Below are 14,410 nucleotides of genomic sequence, written 5' to 3' on the forward strand. Positions count from 1 at the left end.
GAGCAAGAGTTAGCAAAGATGTGATCACAAGAAAATGTTTAAACATTGATTTATTGCATTTCTTTCAAAATAATTATACTTTTCGGACGCCTTAATTTTTGTCTCTAAAGTTTCGGACAATCGTAGTTTTTAAATATTTTTCGTAGCTAAATTTTCGGATACAAAACAAGTAATTATTTTTAAGTGTCCGAAAACATTGGGTTATTACCGTAATCTTGAAACGAGACTTATTTGAAAAAAAGACAACATCTGTACTTGAGAAATGTGTGTCAGGGGAAAGCACAAGAATCAGTAATCTGTGCTATACAGAGTTGGATTCCAAATGCATAGTCATATCCGCTTTTTTAATGTTCAAGCGCTCTTCTAAAGTCACATGCCTAGAAAAGTTCAATTGCGGCGTTCTTGCGTACAATTATATACATTGTACAGTGGTACCTAATACAAAGTTTGCTAAGAAAAAGAAACAATGCATCAACTTCATTCGACACAAAGGTTTGTGAGTAAGGTATTCGCTGTCATTCTGTCCTAAATTACGGGTTGCTTTAAGTCTAAAGTCATCTGTTTGCATGATGTGACTTGTGCTTTTAATGTAAGACCTTTGTTCTACATGACATTTTCTGTGTTTTTAATCTGAGATACGTTATATCCACGATATACATTTTGCGACGAATGTACATGTCAGCCCTATATTCTGCATGCTGAAAATTGTGCTACAAATATAAGAAATATATTCTGCATTATGTGCATTGTGCTACGAATCTTAGTCATGTAATCTGCATGACCTATATTGAGCTACGAATCTAAGCCCTATATTCCGAATGATGAACATTGTGCTATGAATATATGCCCTATATTCCGCATGATATCCATTTTACTACGAATCTAAGCTCCTAATTTTTCATATTGTTAGTTGTGCTACGAATATTCGTCCGTTATACTGCAAAATGTAAATGGCGTTACGAAGATATTCCCTTAATTCTGCACAATGTATATTTTGCTACAAATCTATTGTACTTTGTACTACGAATTTAAGCCCTTAATTCTGCGTGATGTACATAGTGCTACGAATCTAAGCCCTATTTTCTAAATGATGTACATTGTACTACAAATCTACGTCCTATATTATGCATGATGTACATTGTGCTACAAATATAAGTATTATATTCTTCATGATGTACATTGTACTACAAATATACGTCCTATATTATGCATGATGTACATTGTGCTACAAATATAAGCCCTATATTCTGAATGGTGTACACTATGCTACGAATCTAAGTCCTATATTATGCATGATGTACATTGTGCTACAAATATAAGCCCTATATTCTGAATGGTGTACACTATGCTACGAATCTACGTCCTATATTATGCACGAGTTACATTGTGCTACGAATATAAGTATTATATTCTTCATGATGTACATTGTGCTACAAATATAAATCCTATATTATGAATGGTGTACACTATACTACGAATCAAAGTCCAATAGTATGCATGATGCACATTGTGCTAAGCCCTGTATTCTGCAAAATGTAAATTTTGCTACAAATCTTAGCCCTATATTTAGTGCGATATCAATTGTGCTACTAATACAAGCCCTTTATTCTGCAAAATATAAATTGTGCTTCGAATCTAATTCCTATAAAACGCATGATTTACATTAATGAATCTATGCATTATATTATGCATAATGCAAATGATGCTACGAATCTAAGTCCCATATTGTGCTCGATAAATATTGTGCTGCGAATCAAAGTCATATTATTCTTGTAGAAACTGAAGCCCACGGTGCATGATTTGACATTTTTTATATGCTGATCAAGTTCTACATTGTATTTTTTTTTTCCAAAAGGTCACATAACCCCAAACCGGAACTCCTGTTTTTAGGGTTACATGCAGTCAGTTTGATACTTAGCACACATTGTTGAGTGCATGCTGCCTAGGATTTGTAAAATACATTGCAAATGGTTGGTTTTGGTATCAACTTGAAGGTATATTTGTAAGCAATTAGAAAATAGGCCATTTTTGTGCTCTACTTTTTGTGTTGATGGTTCCCGGCTTTGAAAGTAGGTCATACTTTTTGAGCCCAAAATGGTTGTCTGCACAGCTGTCAAAACCGGTTTGCCTATTCTAAGGTAAATATTTTGAGTTTGCGCGTATAGAATTTAATGACATGCATTTTTTTCAAAAGATTATGCATTAATCTTTCCAATGATGTATGATGATATAGTGGGTATGCGCTTGATCATGGTAAAAATTGATATCGAACTTCAACTATTTTATATGTAATATAGAAGGAAATTAATTGCGCATGCGTAACCTTTAAGTACATCCGACCAAGTTAGTCGTCTGCCAGAATTTTGACATTTGACCATCAAAAACTCTCTGTTTTGCAAAATATAACTGCCCAATGTCATTTTGACCCAAATTAGGGCTGTTTGCAATTAGGCTGTTGCACTTGGGGTCATAAGGGGGGTAAATGCTGGAAAATCACACCGAAACCTGTTCCGGAGACATATTCTAAGACTACTTAAACACCCGGTATTGTTTTTCAGTGCCATTTTGACATTAATTTGCATCAATCTCAATAATGAACCTAATGCATGTCTTTATTTCATCTGTATTTATTATTATTGTTTACTTTTTGAGCGTTTTACTGTTAAAAAATGTCCGCCAATTTTGGACCGACACTTCTATCTGCCTTCGCCTTCAACCCATTCAGGCAGATCTACTCAGAATAACACTACTTTGCCTTATTTTACCTGTTTGGGTATCTTGCTGAGTTCAAGTAAAATCAAGTATTCAGCTGAAAACACAAAAATGATAATAATATTATGCTTTCTTTCCTGGTAGAATGTTGTTGCGATAGACCCTGCATGAAAAACACCAGGGAATCTGTATTTAAGTGACCTTAATATTATGCGTAAACCTAAGTGTGCATTTGTAGGCGGTGTCGAAATGGGTCTATAGCTCTGCCTGAACTGTCGTCCAATTGGTTTACAAGTCCGGCTGAAGTGACAGGCCATCAAAAACTGTACAGCGTGACTGATTCGGAGACGGCTCTCAACACTCGCCCAGTCGTGTCGAGAGGATCGGTGTCTTTGCAGGTAAGTACGCCGTTATTTTCAATTAAATCTATTGTAAAATGATTTCTTTGATATCCTGGCACACTTTTGTCACCAAAATTAAGAAAATTGGGTGTTTTACATTGACTGCAGCTCTGAAACCAAATTTTGTGGCGATGACTTTGCCGGTGTGCCCGACAATGTGATGCCGGCATGGTGAATTAACCATTTGCAGCAAAAAAAGCAAGAAAGACTATTGAAAGCTTACTCTAATTGTATCTAACTTACATTTGTTGGCACCGTAATGGGTAAATGCGCACAAAAAACCTTTTTGTTTTCTCAGATTACACGGAATTGAGCACCCGGGCCAGACTGACACTTTCCGGAGCCTGCCCGAGACGGAACTCGAGCCGAGGAATCATAGGTCCAGGTGTGACAAAAGATTTAAAGCTCATGTCTGACGATGACTTTTTTTAGTCAGGAAGTCAAGTGTGATGTTTTTCCATGCAAGCGCGCCCTTTTGTTGGGTCAAATGACATCAGAATTGCTGCTTCTACATGGATTTTACCTAAAATGTGAAAAAAAATATATAAAAAGTTTGTTAAAATCCAGTTCAAAACCTGCTTTGATGCACACATATTGCCATTGATGATTTTGTTCACTTATTAAGCCATATGTAAGATCAGCTTTGCCTATTAGAATCGAAAGACATGCCTTGTATGGAGTCTAAGTGCTGCATGTATGATGTAACCAAGTTTGGTTTTTCTACCTTAATTCTTGACGCGAAACGCTGTTACGCATGGCGCTTTCAACGGCAACTTTTATGAATTAATCTGTGTGTCATTGTACCGGAACTTTGTGATCTTTCTCAAAACAGATTATACCTGTGGGAAAAGTGCCTTTAATTTAAATTTGAAGGGGTTGGGTTCTCTTAAAGGTCACATAACCCCAAACCGGAACTCCTGTTTTTAGGGTTACATGCAGTCAGTTTGATACTTAGCACACATTGTTGAGTGCATGCTGCCTAGGATTTGTAAAATACATTGCAAATGGTTGGTTTTGGTATCAACTTGAAGGTATATTTGAAAGCAATAAGAAAATAGGCCATTTTTGTGCTCTACTTTTTGTGATGGTGGTTCCCGGCTTTGAAAGTAGGTCATACTATTTGAGCCCAAAATGGTTGTCTGCACAGCTGTCAAAACCGGTTTGCCTATTCTAAGGTAAATATTTTGAGTTTGCGCGTATAGAATTTAATGACTTGCCTTTTTTTCAAAATATTATGCATTAATCTTTCCAATGATGTATGATGATATAGTGGGTATGCGCTTGATCATGGTAAAAATTGATATCGAACTTCAACTATTTTATATGTAATATAGAAGGAAATTAATTGCGCATGCGTAACTTTCAAGCACATCCGACCAAGTAAGTCGTCTGCCACAATTTTGACATTTGACCATCAAAAACTCTCTGTTTTGCAAAACATAACTGCCAGATGTCATTTTGACCCAAATTAGGGCTGTTTGCAATTAGGCTGTTGCACTTGGGGTCATAAGGGGGGTAAATGCTGGAAAATCACACCGAAACCTGTTCCGGAGACATATTCTCAGACTACTTAAACACCCGGTATTGTTTTTCAGTGCCATTTTGACATTAATTTGCATCAATCTCAATAATGAAACTAATGCATGTCTTTATTTCATTTGTATTTATTATTATTGTTTACTTTTTGAGCGTTTTACTGTTAAAAATGCCCGCCAATTTTGGACCGACACTTCTATCTGTCTTCGCCTTCAACCCATTCAGGCAGATCTACTCAGAATAACACTACTTTGCCTTATTTTACCTGTTTGGATATCTTGCTGAGTTCAAGTAAAATCAAGTATTCAGCTGAAAACACAAAAATGATAATAATATTATGCTTTCTTTCCTGGAAGAATGTTGTTGCGATAGACCGTGCATGAAAAACACCAGGGAATCTGTATTTAAGTGACCTTAATATTATGCGTAAACCTAAGTGTGCATTTGTAGGCGGTGTCGAAATGGGTCTATAGCTCTGCCTGAACTGTCGTCCAATTGGTTTACAAGTCCGGCTGAAGTGACAGGCCATCAAAAACTGTACAGCGTGACTGATTCGGAGACGGCCCTCAACACTCGCCCAGTCGTGTCGAGAGGATCGGTGTCTTTGCAGGTAAGTACGCCGTTATTTTCAATTAAATCTATTGTAAAATGATTTCTTTGATATCCTGGCACACTGTTGTCACCAAAATTAAGAAAATTGGGTGTTTTACATTGACTGCAGCTCTGAAACCAAATTTTGTGGCGATGACTTTGCCGGTGTGCCCGACAATGTGATGCCGGCATGGTGAATTAACCATTTGCAGCAAAAAAGCAAGAAAGACTATTGAAAGCTTACTCTAATTGTATCTAACTTACATTTGTTGGCACCGTAATGGGTAAATGCGCACAAAAAACCTTTTTGTTTTCTCAGATTACACGGAATTGAGCACCCGGGCCAGACTGACACTTTCCGGAGCCTGCCCGAGACGGAACTCGAGCCGAGGAATCATAGGTCCAGGTGTGACAAAAGACTTAAAGCTCATGTCTGACGATGACTTTGTTTAGTCAGGAAGTCAAGTGTGTTGTTTTTCCATGCAAGCGCGCCCTTTTGTTGGGTCAAATGACATCAGAATTGCTGCTTCTACATGGATTTTACCTAAAATGTGCAAAAAAAATATAAAAAGTTTGTTCGAATCCAGTTCAAAACCTGCTTTGATGCACAAATATTGCCATTGATGATTTTTTTCACTTATTAAGCCATATGTAAGATCAGCTTTGCCTATACGAATCGAAAGACATGCCTTGTATGGAGTCTAAGTGCTGCATGTAGGATGTAACCAAGTTTGGCTTTTCTACCTTAATTCTTGACGCGAAACGCTGTTACGCATGGCGCTTTCAACGGCAACTTTTATGAATTAATCTGTGTGTCATTGTACCGGAACTTTGTAATCTTTCTCAAAACAGATAATACCTGTGGGAAAAGTGCCTTTAATTTAAATTTGAAGGGGTTGGGTTCTCTTAAAGGTCACATAACCCCAAACCGGAACTCCTGTTTTTAGGGTTACATGCAGTCAGTTTGATACTTAGCACACATTGTTGAGTGCATGCTGCCTAGGATTTGTAAAATACATTGCAAATGGTTGGTTTTGGTATCAACTTGAAGGTATATTTGTAAGCAATAAGAAAATAGGCCATTTTTGTGCTCTACTTTTTGTGTTGATGGTTTCCGGCTTTGAAAGTAGGTCATACTATTTGAGCCCAAAATGGTTGTCTGCACAGCTGTCAAAACCGGTTTGCCTATTCTAAGGTAAATATTTATAGAATTTAATGACATGCATTTTTTTCAAAAGATTATGCATTAATCTTTCCAATGATGTATGATGATATAGTGGGTATGCGCTTGATCATGGTTAAAATTGATATCGAACTTCAACTATTTTATATGTAATATAGAAGGAAATTAATTGCGCATGCGTAACCAAAACGAAAGTATTTGCGCACGGGTCTAAATCAAAGATGGCCGCCAAGATTGCCGAACAAAAACCAATATCATACCGTTTTTTCAACAAATGACACAAGCATCATATATTTTTCCACACTTTTTGTAAGTGTTTTGATTTAAGCAATTTAAAACATATTATTCTATTGAACAAACATGTTTTTTCGTTAAAGAGTATACATCTAATGAAAAAGGCAAATTTATAAATGAGATATTGGTAAAAAAAAAGTTTTTTTACTTATGAAATGTTTCAATTTGTACCTAACAAGCATTTAGATATAATTATCATCCTAACTACATTGACATAAAACTATGGAACAAAGGAATATGAAAATATAATAAGCCACGTGAATATGATAAATAATTGTGACATATTAGACACGAAAAGTGTGGTATAGGTCATTTTTATTAAAATGTAATTTATGAAATTTATTACATAAATATTAAACTTAACTGTATTTTGTTGTTTTATTGTTAAACCAGTTTATAACGTGACTAATATTCAGATCACTCATCCCTTTTCCCGTGCACCAAAAGGTTCAATGTAGATCGCGTGCATCGAATGATTGCTATAGTCATTCGATTCTTTGCTTTCAAAGAGTTTACTTCTTTGATATATTGTGTCTTGTTCTGAGAAAATTGGGTTTAATGCATGTGCGTAAAGTGTCGTCCCAGACTAGCCTGTGAAGTCCGCACATGCTAATCACGAACGACACTTACCGAATAAACGTGATTTTCGGTAAGCAGGTACTTCATTGAAACTAAAAATACCATAAAAGCGAAGTGTCATCCCTGATTAGCCTGTGCGGACTGCACAGGCTAATCTGGGACGACACTTTTCGCACATGCATTAAGCCCAGTTTTCTCAGAACGCAACTCTATCAATGATTCTTAATATCGTTAATAAATATACATTTCAGGTAACTGTATTTAAGATTTTCATTATGTTTCGTAGATTTAATTATATTTTGTATTGCTTGTATTTTAATGATCACCGTCGGGTGATGCATTTTTTTGTATTTGTCTAGTATTTATTAGTATTGTTAATTGATTTGATATTTTACTTTCAAAGAGTTTACATCTATGATATATTAATGATTTATTATATCATTAATAAATATATATTACAGCCAAATTTCATTTTTCTTTCACGATAGAACTCACAAAATAACCATCCGGTAAAATTTGGCGTAAATGTAAAGTATTAAGAAAAATTTACAAATAAGCATGTTGTTATATTTTAAGATATATTAGCCTTTTTAACTTGTAATGTTTATGTATGTGGATCTATATTGGTTCTTATAAAAGCATTAACATTGTTTTATAACATAACATACATTTTTTCCTACAGAAGAGTAAATTTAAAAAAAAATGAAAAAATTACAATCTCTCACACAGAGCACAAGTAAACACGGGGGTACACGGTGAACGATTGGAAGTTTAAATTCAATATGCTGAGGATGTTCTACATTGTTTTGTTTGAGAGTAAATTTGTGTACCCATGTCATTCTGTGTGCCCATGGAGTCTAAATTCAAAATTCCGATTCCCATAGGGTCCCATTAGAAACTTTCAAAGCATTTTTCTTGCCTTTTAGACATATCAATTTTTCCGAATCTGGTATCATTGACGATGCGAACAGTATCGTCCAAGGTTTGATAACCATCCTAAAAAATTTCACAATGGCGGCCTATGTAAAAGACCGAGCCAGTCCGATTGAGATTACTCGATTTTTCAGTTACTTCCCTTTTGCATACGCCACTGCGTAGAAGCATTGATAACATTCTCCTAGCAGAGTTGTCGTTCGTGTTTCAACATTCAACAATGGCCGCCTTAATGAGAATCTCGATTCACAACTTTCTTACTGCATACATAACATAACATAACATAACATAACATAAGTTTATTTAGTAATACAAGGCCTCCGGCCCAAAATACAAGCTACGTTTTACGTTCACACAATGTTTCCGTTTACGAAATTAAACTTTAAAGATACAAACAGTATATATAGAAATATTATACAATTTTGTTTAAAGCTTCTATGATTGTTCAAACGCGCTTTTCAGAAAACGACATAGTGCATAAATACCTCTCTGAGAAGAGTCTGACATTAAACGGATAAATAATGCTTCTGATGGATCAGAATGAAGCCACTCTTCTAGAAAGTATTTATGTCTAAGCTGTTTAACTTTTTCACATACTAATAGGATATGCAATTCATCGTCTATAAAATAAATATTTTTGGTTTGACAGTATTGACAAAATCTGAACTGGCGGTCAATTTTCATGTGACGCTTTTCTCGATCATTAGGTTGTGGCTAGAACAACGAAAGTTTGATAGCGTTTTCTTCAAAATGTAGGTTAAAGGTATAAAGAGGTTTCTTTCTGGATGTAAGTTGCTTTTGTAAAGTTTATAACTAATCGCTTTTGGTGAGGAGTTTATACTAGCCAATATTTTCTGCTTAGCACAGTCTTTTAGTCTGTCTTGGAAAAGTTTCAAGAACGCCACAGTGTTTCCAACGTCTCCGTGTATCCACGCATACCCAAATCCGTACTGGAATAGTAACCTCTTCACTTGCGTAACCCATGTAGTGCGTCCAGCCTCGTCTAATTGTCGTAGCATATTGTTACACCGTTTCGGGTATCGATTTACTGGCATCTGCGTGAGTTTACACCAGTATTTCACACATCTGTTCATATATGTTACGAATAGTGGATATCTCCCACATTCACTTAGCGCGAAAAAGTCGACCACATTTCTATTAAGACAAGCTATGCGTTTACAAAACCTTATTTGCACGTTTTCAATTTGCTCACAATACTGGTATCCCCACACCTCTGCCGAGTACGTAAGTATAGGTTTTACTACTGAATCAAACTATTTAAATGCTTCATGGTGGTGAAAATATCCGAAGTTTTTCTGTTGGTTCAGTATGGAGTTGACTGCCTTAAGCGCCTGGAGGCTAAGAATCTCTTTTGTTTTAGTCCATAGTAGTTTTGGCGTAAAGTAAGACCCGAGATATTTATAAAAAGGGTCTGTTTCTAATTTCACTCCTTTATACGTCCAAGATTCGTATGCCCGTAGTGGTCCTCCGTTTCGAAACACCATGATTTTCGACTTGTCAATGTTTATTTGCATTCCTGTTGAATCACAAAAGGAGGCCACATGATTAATCGATCGCTGAAGATTGATGACAGTATCTGCTACGCATGCGACATCATCAGCAAAAAGGAAATCAGGAATCTTTTCATCGTAACCAGTCATTTTTACCCCGCAATCACTTGCAGATTTCAAGTAATCTAGAAGGTCGTTTATATAAAGGGAGAAAACTATTGTTGAACTAACACAGCCTTGTTTAGTTCCCTTTTCACAAAAAATGCATCGGTTAGATAGTTTCCGATTTTAATACGCGATTTCAGTTGTCTATACAAAGATAGAAATACTCGTAGGAATTTACCGTCTGCATTTATACCCTTCCTTATTAGACTATCCCACAGTTTTGGGTGTGCACAGTTATCGAATGCCTTAAAAAAGTCGATATAAAATACATATATTCTGCCGCCTTTCTTGGATAAGTACTTTTGTATGACGGATTGCAAATTGAAAATATTGTCCACGGTCGAATAGCCTTGCCTGAAACCAGCTTGGGATTCGTCGATCAAGTTCGTTTCTTCTGCCCATTTGGTCAATCGCGTACTTAAAACTTTCATGTACATCTTGCTTATACTGTTCACAAGCGAAATGGCTCTATAATTGTTAGGGGAGTTAGTGTCACCATTTTTATGCACTGGAGTTATGATACTTTCGCACCACTCTACCGGAAATTCGCCCGAATTAAGAATTTGGTTGAATAGTTTGTTGAGATAAGGCAGATTTTTTTTCTATGGTAAACTTGAACATTTCAATGCAAATACCGTCTATTCCAGATGCACACCCAGAGCGCAGAGATTTTACACTGTTGGTTATTTCGTCGTCACTGATTTTTTAAATCTAATAATGTGTCGTCTGCTTTGTACTGAATGTTCTCAAAAATGTTCGTTTCCGGTTCCGTAGTAGTACTTGTCGAAAACAAGCCTTGAAAATAGTCGAACCAATCCGATCCCGAAATTTTAGTGTCTATTATAGTAGCTTTTTGTTTCATATCTTTTATACATTTCCAGAACTTATTCGGATTATTGCGACAACTTATCAGTTCGTTTCTGCGTTCTCGTTCTAAGACGAGGCGTTTTGCACAAGTCATGTTTTTAAATATGTTCCTACTGATTAAATACTGGCGGTAGTCACAAACGAAGTTTGTAGACCTGAACTAACTTAATTTTGAGTACTTTAGCAATGTCACATTCTCTATCCCACCATATCGGCTGACTTTGACTTTCTTTTTTAATATAGTGCATTGAATTTCTTACTCTCATACATTCACCAGCATCATGGAATAACTTAATAAAGTCAGTACGTTTTTCTATTACATTCGTTTCATTTACTGTATCGTTAAACTTCTGAAGTCTAGTACAGAACTCGTCGAGAAATATGGACTGCATAGAGTCTTTCCATTTGTAACGTATGTGCTGTTGTGATAAGTTGTGTTGTTGTTTTCGTCCCTGTAAGCTGTTGATTGGAGCATTACGAAAGGGGTCTATCTCTAGAGTACAACATATGGGAACATGGTCCGAAAAGTCTTGGACGTCATCGTACATATCGATCACTTGTGAAAATAGAGATGTAGACATAGGAAAATAGTCAACAACACTATTCCCTTGATTGGCGGAACACGTATAATCTCCGTTCGGATCACTTTTAGTACGGCCGTTTACTATATGAACGTCGTGAGTACAGCAAAGTTCAATTAAAGACTGGCCAAAACTGTTAAGCACTGTGTCTCGGCTTTTTCTCGGAATTTGAAAAGTATCACTGGGATAATCAATGGAATCGTTAAAAATAAAGTCTAAATCATCAGAGGGAATATAGTCCTGTAAATCCTTCACGCGCGCATTTAAGTCTCCCGCGATAACAAACGACGTATTTGGCAAGTCAGATGTAATGCTGTCAATTTCTCTTGTAATATGTTTATACCGTTTCCATTCCGGAAGTCATACATCGGCGATCCTTCAGGAGCAATGTATGTGGCGTATAGTACGATATCCGTTTTGTTATTGTTAAGGGTTTTGTCTTTAAGTTATACAACACATTCTTTGAATTCACTGTATATTTGTTTTATAAGTTTATTTTCAACTAGCCACGATTTAACGAACACGCATATTCCTCCAGAACCACGGCATCCTTTACCAGCCGGTCTAATACTTTCGAAGTTAACGAACCCCGGTAACATGTCTTTGAATTTGTTGCGTTCGATTTGCCAAGTTTCATTTAATGTGATAATATCAAAGCCTTCACAATATGATACAAAGGTGTAACTATTTACAAATTTATTTAATCCTCTTATGTTCAAGGAGCACAGTTCGAGCTTGTATTTTGGACGTTGGCCGGCACCATATGCATTCGAAAATTCGGCATTCGCGGGTAAAGTACCCGGTTCGATAAACGCTGTCCTCTCTTTTCGCGGTTCCGGGACGAGTACTGGTATTTTGAGTAACGGATCAAAAACGTACTTTTTACCTTCTACTATAAGGTAGTCATACTTGAAATAGGCCTGCTTTTGATTGTCGATACTCTCTTTCATTAGATGATAAAGGCCGGATCGCGCCTGGGCTATGCGTTGTGGGAGGTCCTCGCCGACACGGATCGATAGGTTTGCTCCGCTTTTGCGTTTATCTTTGAAGATTTTCAAAATTTTATCTCTTGTTTTGGCACTGCTGAGTTCAATAAATACGGGGTTTGGCGAGTTATGTGAGGGAAGCCGGTAAACGCGCTCCATGTTAATCTCCGACTCCGGAATACCAAGATCACGTGTGAGGAAGGATTTTACCTTTGTTTCTGTTTCCTCAGCACTCTCATTTGGGGATTGATCTATGTTATATATCTGTAGGTTTGACCTTTTGTTTTGCCACTCTACACGCTCTTGATGTATTGCATGTTTTGAGACTTGCGCCTCTAGGTTTTTCATTTGATCCTTTAACACTGACACTTCTGTTGTTAGCTTATGGTTCTGCTCTGTTAATTTCCGATTTTCTTGTTTAATGTCATTTACCGACTCTTCTAGAGTATACATTGGCTTGTTTCGCTATTTAGAATCTGTTATTTAGGATATATGAATTATTTATTCACTAAATCTCCGCTTATGACAACAATAGTTGGAATTCGAAGGATATATACTCGATGTGAAGGACTTTCTGGATCGTAACAGCTTGACACGGCAAAACTGGCATACTGATTACTGGTATTTTTAGTTATCAATATAAGTCACATTGTGCTTTATAAATTGTATTTGAGCATTTTGCGACTTATTGAATGACTATGATACCCGATATCAACATTTCATCGGGGATTTGCAGATCACCAAGCTGTCCTGAGATTCAACATTGATTTCAAACTCTTTACTGGTTAGTACTCTTTCTTAGTGTTAGTACTTTTTATCATTTTAAAGTTAAATGAACTGTGTCACAGTAAAAGAGACATTAAGGCGATTGTGGCCAGTTTGGATCTAGATCAGCCAGCAGTCGCTTGAAAGCTGTTTGTTTAAAAGCGTTTTTCTGACAATAACAAATAATTTAATTGGATACTGATTTGACTGCGCTTTTCCTGTGACCTGGCTCAAATAACAGAATTGTCATTAATCAAATTATTTATTTCGAAAATTAATCAATTGTTTTTCTTGTCCCTCGGGATCAATGACTCCAGCACTTTCCTGTTGAGAATTGAATACTGCTAAAGGCGATGCTAGGGGGCGTGAGAGATGTTGCACCTTCCAGTATCGCTCGATTGTTCATTGTCGGCTCGGGTACTACGTACATGTACCCCGGGTATTCTTAAGTATACTTACATGTATCCCGGGAACGGTAAATATACTAAAATGTACCCGGGAAATTTAACCCTAAATCAGTCGTTGTCGACTGTTTTTTTGTAATAATTATATATACACATTTATGTCAATTTTCTGTAGAATAACCTCTATATTATTGGAACACATACTCAAAAAGCATGTTGATGCAGTGTTCTTTGAAGAAAAGTGTGTTTAAGATAATCGGTTGCGCGTTTTACGACATCGGATTTTGGGCGCGAATACAACTCGGGTACAGTCTAATATGGACCGAGTACAATTACGTTTATTTACCGTACCTGGGGTACATGTAAGTATACTTAGAGTACCCAGGGTACATGTAAGTATACTTAAGAGTACCCGGGGTACATGTAAGTAGTGCCAGAATGAACCGACTTAAAAAACCGAGTCGGCAATATTTGACTTAATTTTTGGTTTGGTTGCTCTCGAGGGATCGAAAATTTCAGAATCTTCCTAAAAGCCCTACGGGTTTGATCCCCAGAAGCCTCATTGAAAACTAGCATACTTTGTTATCTAAAAGGTTGCTAAACCTGATATACAATGATAATGTGAATTTTCTCTCACATGATGTTCATCAGTCATATTATATAAAAAACTTACAGCAGTAGTAAACAACTGGACAATAATTATTGAACGCATCTTTCATTTGTCTTTGACACTTTGATTTTGACATGGCCTAGATTTAAATATGTGACTGGACTTTACCAGCACTCTTGTAACAGAGCTAAAGTTTAAATGTACCATTGAAGATCGCCTTAATCCAGATTTGCTATTATAGACGTGTGGAAAGTTTTAAGGGTGTGACAAGTAAGCAAAAATTGGTCATTAC

General features: G+C 36.5%; 1 long non-coding RNA gene across 1 annotated transcript; it reads left to right on the forward strand.

Annotated features, from left to right (window-relative positions):
- Positions 1 to 2,878: 2,878 nt before the first annotated feature.
- Positions 2,879 to 5,697, forward strand: LOC127838938 (uncharacterized). The gene is made up of 4 exons (XR_008030047.1): positions 2,879 to 3,110; positions 3,412 to 3,498; positions 5,100 to 5,259; positions 5,560 to 5,697. It is a non-coding gene; the product is annotated as an uncharacterized LOC127838938 (long non-coding RNA).
- The last annotated feature ends 8,713 nt before the right edge of the window (positions 5,698 to 14,410 follow it).

Source organism: Dreissena polymorpha, chromosome 7 (assembly GCF_020536995.1).
Source record: "Dreissena polymorpha isolate Duluth1 chromosome 7, UMN_Dpol_1.0, whole genome shotgun sequence".
Taxonomy (NCBI): Eukaryota; Metazoa; Mollusca; class Bivalvia; order Myida; family Dreissenidae; genus Dreissena; species Dreissena polymorpha.